This window comes from Aptenodytes forsteri, unplaced genomic scaffold, assembly GCF_000699145.1.
Source record: "Aptenodytes forsteri isolate BGI_AS27 unplaced genomic scaffold, ASM69914v1 Scaffold273, whole genome shotgun sequence".
Taxonomy (NCBI): Eukaryota; Metazoa; Chordata; class Aves; order Sphenisciformes; family Spheniscidae; genus Aptenodytes; species Aptenodytes forsteri.
The window spans coordinates 3404454-3410987 of NW_008795041.1; the positions used below are offsets into that span (position 1 = coordinate 3404454).

The 6534-nt window shown below is 47.1% G+C and overlaps 1 long non-coding RNA gene across 2 annotated transcripts; it reads left to right on the forward strand.

The window, feature by feature from the left end:
* The first annotated feature begins 205 nt into the window (after positions 1 to 205).
* On the forward strand, positions 206 to 5047 carry LOC103896962. Of its 2 annotated transcripts, XR_657452.1 has the most exons (4): positions 206 to 639; positions 1145 to 1346; positions 3399 to 3573; positions 4857 to 5047. It is a non-coding gene; the product is annotated as an uncharacterized LOC103896962 (long non-coding RNA). The 2 variants fall into 2 exon arrangements; XR_657453.1 differs by lacking the exon at positions 1145 to 1346.
* Positions 5048 to 6534: the final 1487 nt, after the last annotated feature.

The window sequence follows — 6534 nt, forward strand, 5'->3', positions numbered from 1 at the left end:
CCTCGTCCCCCCTGCCCGGGAGCCAACCCCAGGCCAGGGACTGGGACGATGGAGGAGCTTCCACCGACAGCCGCAGCCAAAGCAGCTGACTTGGAATGACCTGGCTGGAAATCACAAGGGTAACACATTCGCACAAAGCAGTGACAAAAATAGATTCCCCCAGTTCGGCCGTAATAAACCGAAATCTGTTTATAGAGGAGGCTTTGCATAATTGTGCTCTCAGTTACTAGCTGGGAACAGACGCGGAGCCCCCGGGAATGGGCCGGAGCTGACTCGCTCAGCTTTCTCACTTTCAGTTTGTCCCAATTAGAAGCACGTATATGGGGATTATCCCCGATTTTCACCTGGGCCCTTCAGGGTCTAGTTTCTACCAGGAATAGTAGCTCTGGGCGGGCTACACATTCTGACCTCTTAAAGCTTGCTTTTATTTGTCTTTTTTTTCCCTGCGTAACTCTGGGTGGAGGTGTTCAGGAATCTCCTCCTGACACCTTTCTTTCCAGGTCAAACATGCTCAGGACTTGCAAACCTTGACAGGGTTGATAAATGCCAGACCATTTTACTGCATCATGAGCCAGCAGACTTGGGGGCAGAGGAGGATCCCTCAGGACTGAACAATTTCACCTTTTGCTCAAGCCAAAGGTAAAGCCTTTTTACTGTATTTGCTTATATTTATTTATGTGATGTCATGAAATTCTGGCTCACCACTGTAATCGAGGGGTGTTTGGGAGCTGACTGGATCCTAACATGGATCATGCATGCCGTGCGACTGTCCTAGTGACCCTAAGCTGTCTTGCTAAGCAGACTGATGATACCTACACATGCTCTGTTCTGTTTATGGGGAAGGACTCCAAAAACATTGTTCTTCATTGCTGTATAGCTCTGAAAATTGATTTACTACTTGAATCCACTTTCCATCATGACATTATAGGCCATAAATCAGGTTCTTGCTAAAAAATCTTCCCCCTTGCTAGCAAAATGACACGTATGGGCGGTGGGGACGAAGGAGGAAAGGGATGCCTTGTGATGCCACAGAGATGTGTCTTGGGCAACTGTGGGTATTGCCAGCAGCAGCCAAAACACGCTCGCCCCCCCATCCAGTGATGTACTTGCAGGCAGAGGCAACATGCCTTTTCCCCTCCCCCAGCAAGGCCAGGCCAGACGCTGCCCAGGCTTGCACCGGTTTTGCCGGCACAGCACCGACCGCAAGCACTGTGACTTCGGAGAGGCCAAATGAGGCTCAGGCTGAACGTCCGTGCCTGCGCCCAGCGTGATGCCGTGTTAACCAAACTGGTTATGTATGACTTGCTCTCCAGATGAATTCTGCGCACGGGCTGCAGTTTATACAGGTCAGTTGCCAGCTGATTACAGTGCATTGCCACAGGAGCCGGTGCTGATTTAACTGAACTGATTTAATACCAGCGCCAGATAAGCAGGTCCTATAATTGCATGCAGATTTGCTGTGCGATTCCCTCTCAGACCTACTTCATCTTCATGGCAAGCCAGCTAATAGAAATCGTAAGAATCATGATCCTTATAAAGCTGTTTATTTGCCCAGAGATCTTTTTTTCTTCACTTATAATTGAAATAAAGCCAAATCCTTTCCAGTCCCTTGCCCTGGTGTGACAAAAAAAAGATTATCATTATCGAAATGAGGTTTCTCCCTGCTCCACTTTTAGCAGTTAGCTTTGTCTAGCTAGGGAGCCTACTCAGCCAGTACCCTCCTTTGTCAACAGACAAATTATCTCCAGACGGCAGCTAGGGTCTTCAGCACCTTTGGGGGAGTATTTAATGTCCATTAGCAAGAGAGCAGGCAGTGACTAAACAGCTGACTTATGAATCTCAGGAACAGACCTAGCACTAGGTGGGATGCAGTCAAGCCATGATCTTATTTTTCTCAGCTGTAATTTGGAAGATCAGATCTAATGTTTGACTCACTAGATGGTGCTTAAAATTAGGGAAACATTAGTGTTTCAATATATGATTTGCTGGGAATAGACAATACATTTTTAATCATGTGCACCATTTAGACTTTAAATTAGATTTAGATTTCAGGCTTTCAGTATATTTTCTGTTGAAATCATTGCTATACTACAGTAGACAGTCTGCAGTAAAAAAGAATATTCAGAGGTGTGCTGTGAAAAATGTTGGCTTCCATGCTTGCAGGTTTTTTTTCCTATACAAAGCTGAAAAATGGCCTGAATTGCAATGCCACGTTCAGTGAAATCTTGCAAGTAGGCCATCAGTTAATAAACACTTCAATTACAATTGTAAATTTTCCCAATTATTTTTTAAAAGTAAAGGTTATAAAAAGAGTTGTACAAGTAAAATTGGGCTCATTAGTAACAAGTGGCTTACTGTAAAATATTCATTACAAAAATCCACAGCAGAGGATTTCTAAGCTACACTTTGTTCCAGAAGAAGTCAGTGCAGTCCAGAGGACAATAGAACAAACGCTTCAGACGCTTGATAATGTACCGCATGAACAAATATAGCAAAAGTGAGCCAAATGATGAATGTAATAGGGATGATGTAGCATATGGGTTTCCTAGAAACTACTAATCAGAAAGATCGTATTGATTTAAGTTGTCTTGTAAAAAACATTGGACTAGAGTCTGTACTTCATCCTTGAATAATCATTCACAATAGTATTTGGGTCACCCCATCTATTTAAAGCAAAGGATGTTTAGCCTGGGAAAGCAGTCTTTAAGAACAAGACAGTAAGAGGGAGAAATTTTCTTGCAGCTAAAAGCGATGTATGGTGAGAGCATGTCTGTGTATAAAAGCGCAGGAGAAAGTTACCGGCTTGGATGAGGTGGGCTGAGGCTGTGAGGTTTCCATTTTGGCAGGGGGAGGCTGGGGACTCACATGGCTTTAAGCGCTGTCTGTGTGTGAAGGAGACGGAGGGGCCCACAGGACACTCTGCCCCCCGTGAGCTGGGGGAGCAGGAAATCAGCGCAGGGCAGAGCATCCCCTGGCCCCTCAGAGGAGTCTGCAAACCCTCGGCACACCGTGTCCATCCGCGTGCCACCTAGGAGGGGTCTGTGTCCAGGGACAATGCTGGCAAGAAACTTTGGCTGAGTGCAAGCCACCGTCTGCCACTGGAGAGAAGAAGAGGTTTAGTGTGATCAGGAGTCAGAGCAGGGATCCCAGCCAAAGCCTGCTGCAAGGCCGTGTCTGCCAAGCCATGGCTACGTGGCAGTTTTCTGTGGTTTTTGTGGAAAAAGGGGAGGAAAGGAGGGCATACCATTGGCACACCTGGGTTGGGGGTGCCATGCCCCAACTGGGGTACGTGAGCACTAACTACACCGATGTGAGAAAGCATCCTGTGTCAAACTGTGAAAAGCAACATGAAACAACAGTCTTTCAATCAGCATTTGTTTCCTCTCTCTTTTTTTCAGGTTCCCTTTCATTCCCATGAAGACAGATGTTATGGCTTCCATTGCTCTCTCAGTGGGTTAGACGTGAGCTTCCCCAGTGAATAAAAAACAAGTTCAGAAGATTTTTAACTTGGGTTCCCTTTTCAGAGTGACTGCAGTGGGATGAGTCAGGCAATGCAGCTGCAGGATAATGAAGGTGAATGTGTATTTTAACGAGCTCGTTTCAGAGCAGATGTACTAATGGCCTTCACAGCGGAGTGCAGTTTTCACCTGCTTGCTGGGGGTCCATCTGCTCCTGTGATGGTCTGGTGGCACTGGAGATGCTCTGCATCGAGCCCTTGCTTCCCCCCCACCCCGGTAGCCAGCGCTGCCCGTGCTGCAGCTGGGGCATAGAGGGACCTGAGGCCCCTGCCCCGGGGTGCCTTCGCTCTTCATCCAGCTGAGGGCTGCTTAAAGATTGTGGTGGCTGCTGAATTTGCACAGTGAGGACACATATAGCCCTAGCTGAAGCTGCTCTGCTTACAGGTCACTTCTGCATGTGTGGAGGCTCATTTGCTATAAAAGGAACATTTCTGACCCCCATGAAGCCCTCCTGCCTCCCCAAGACCTTGTGGCTGGTTGAACTGGGTTCCCAAATTTTATTTGCTTGGGAACATCTAGTATCAAAAGCTGCAGTTTCGGGCTATATGACCACTAGCAGCAGGAGAGCTGGGTCTTGCCCTTCTGTCTGTGGTTGGATACGCCCAGCAGCTCCCAGCTCTGCCCCCGCTGCAGATAGCCCAGTCCACCCTGATGTGGTTTCTGTGCTCCTAGTGATACATGTACCCAGTACAAAACCAGTATAACTGGGATCCACACCTCAGGTCTAAGAAAATGATAAGGAAATGGAGACTGGCTCCCCATGTTGCAATGTTCTCTTAATGCATTTACTTGTAATTAGAATTGCCATTTGTTTTTATAGGGATAGAAATGTAAGGAACAACCAGTGCTCTGGGACCACAGAGGAGAAAACACAAATTACATTTTCCTCTATTAGGACACCATACAGATGAAGTAAAGCTAAGAGCCTTCACGGAGTTTGCTGCAGACTGCAGAGGTCTCTCTGAAATCAAGGTGCTTTTCACATAAGCTGGTTAAGATTCAGCTCTTCCATCCTCTTCCATTCCCTAATTCACATTCAAGCAAATGCTCTCTAAGATATAGACTGTTCCTTAGCAAAGTAAAGGTTACAGTGTAATCAGCTGCTGTTAGTGCTGTTTATCAGATAATGAGAGCCTGATGTCCACACTCAATTGATCACTGAAAGTGTTCCTACAATCTGTACATTATGTCATCATTGTCTTCATCATTGTTAGCAGCAGCAGTATGTTACGTAGTGACTCAAACTCGGTCCCTCCATGATCTGCAACTCTCAGGCTTACCCTTGGGACTGAAAGGGTTGCACCTGCACCTGCTAATTCGATTTCATTTGCTCACAAGCACTCAGGTTTGAGAATGGGAGAGACAGCTAAGGGAGAGCACCCAAGCCCCCGCACCAGGTGAAGTGTGGCTGGAATGAATTGCATGTGCTGAAGGATGGATGATGGATGGCAAATCACCAAGTTTGTAGAGGACTTTTTGTCTTAATGACTTCTGACTGAATAAAGCCATGCTGGAGTGTGGCAAAGGCATTGATGGGATGTGTTTTATTCACCCTCCTGATCTTCATGAGTTACTGAATGGTGCGTGATTGGCAAGCCTCGCTGATCATTTGTCAGGCTGAGGTCAGAGCCAGTCCATAGTGATATAAGGTACTGGTGGCCCTACTCACCAAAGAGGGAGAAAGACATCTCCCTGCAGACTAGCCACAGTCTCTAAATTCCACTCCTGGAAGAAATTTCTAGGGTAGTTATAGGAACTGGACTGCATATGTCAAGTTTTCCTCTCCCGGACAGAGTCCTGGCACACCATGGCTTCAGTCATCTCCCCTCTTCTCCTGGTATGAGCTGGATGCATACTGGGCATGCATATAAGCTGTAGATAGTGGTGAGCCAAACCCCCGATCCCCAAGGCACTCTCCAAGAACTAATGTACTATGAGCTCATTTTTATTAATTTTTACTTTAGAGTTCTTGTGCCAGCAGCAATGCAAATATTGACTTCCTCATGGAAGTGCAAGGCTTTGACTGCCCAGAAAAAATACATAGCCTACTTAAACCAGCTCGAAAGGCTGTAGAGATACTGACTTTTTTTTCAGCAAGTTTATTTAGGTCTCATCTGCCTAGATCAAGGATTGAGGACACCATACAGGACTCTTGAAGGGAGCGAACATAGATAGCCCATGCTCTGAGCCCCAGCAGTATGCACCTGGCACGAGAGTGCAGCATCATTTTCTTGGTACAGTGGCAGAGTTTTCAAGGGACCTTTGGATTTTGCCTGAAGTGGAAAAGTTGTTGCTGTATGTTAGCTCTTCTGCCACACCGAAGAAATGAAATTGTAGACAGGTAAAGAGAAAAGCATAGGGCAGATGGACCTGAAACCTATGAAAGCCTTTGGGGTGAAACATAAATTTTGAAATGCCTAAGAGCAAACCACCTTCCCAATACTGCAAAGATTTATCTGTCTGTTGGTCTGCCAGGTGGCCCGTCTCCCAAGGGCACTAGGTGTCTCTCAGCAGAACCATGGGATTTGTCTGACATTAGAAGTCAGCAGCCCACCGACTCAAGCTCCAGCCTTGCTGAGGTACCAAGCAAGCAATGCACCCAGGGTAAGCACATGCCCTCCTGAGGGATGCGGGTCAGCCTGAGATGCCCTCTTAGGTGGGCTGGCAAAATTCCTCCTGCAGTAAAGAGACAGCGCTCTTTTGGGGTGAGGGTGGGGAAGATGCTTCAACAGGATGCCGTGCTTCCTCCAGAAAATCCAGAGTCCTCACTCACACAAAACTAGTCCAGTTGCATCCTCCCCTGTTTGCGGAGGCAGCCCTGACACCTAGGAACCTCCTCTGATCCTGACAGTGGTCATGTCAGAGAAGGGCAACGAAGCTGGTGAAGGGTCTGGAGAACAAGTCTTAGGAGCGGCTGAGGGAACTGGGGTTGTTTAGCCTGGAGAAAAGGAGGCTGAGGGGAGACCTCATCGCTCTCTACAACTATCTGAAAGGAGGTTGTAGCGAGGTGGGTGTC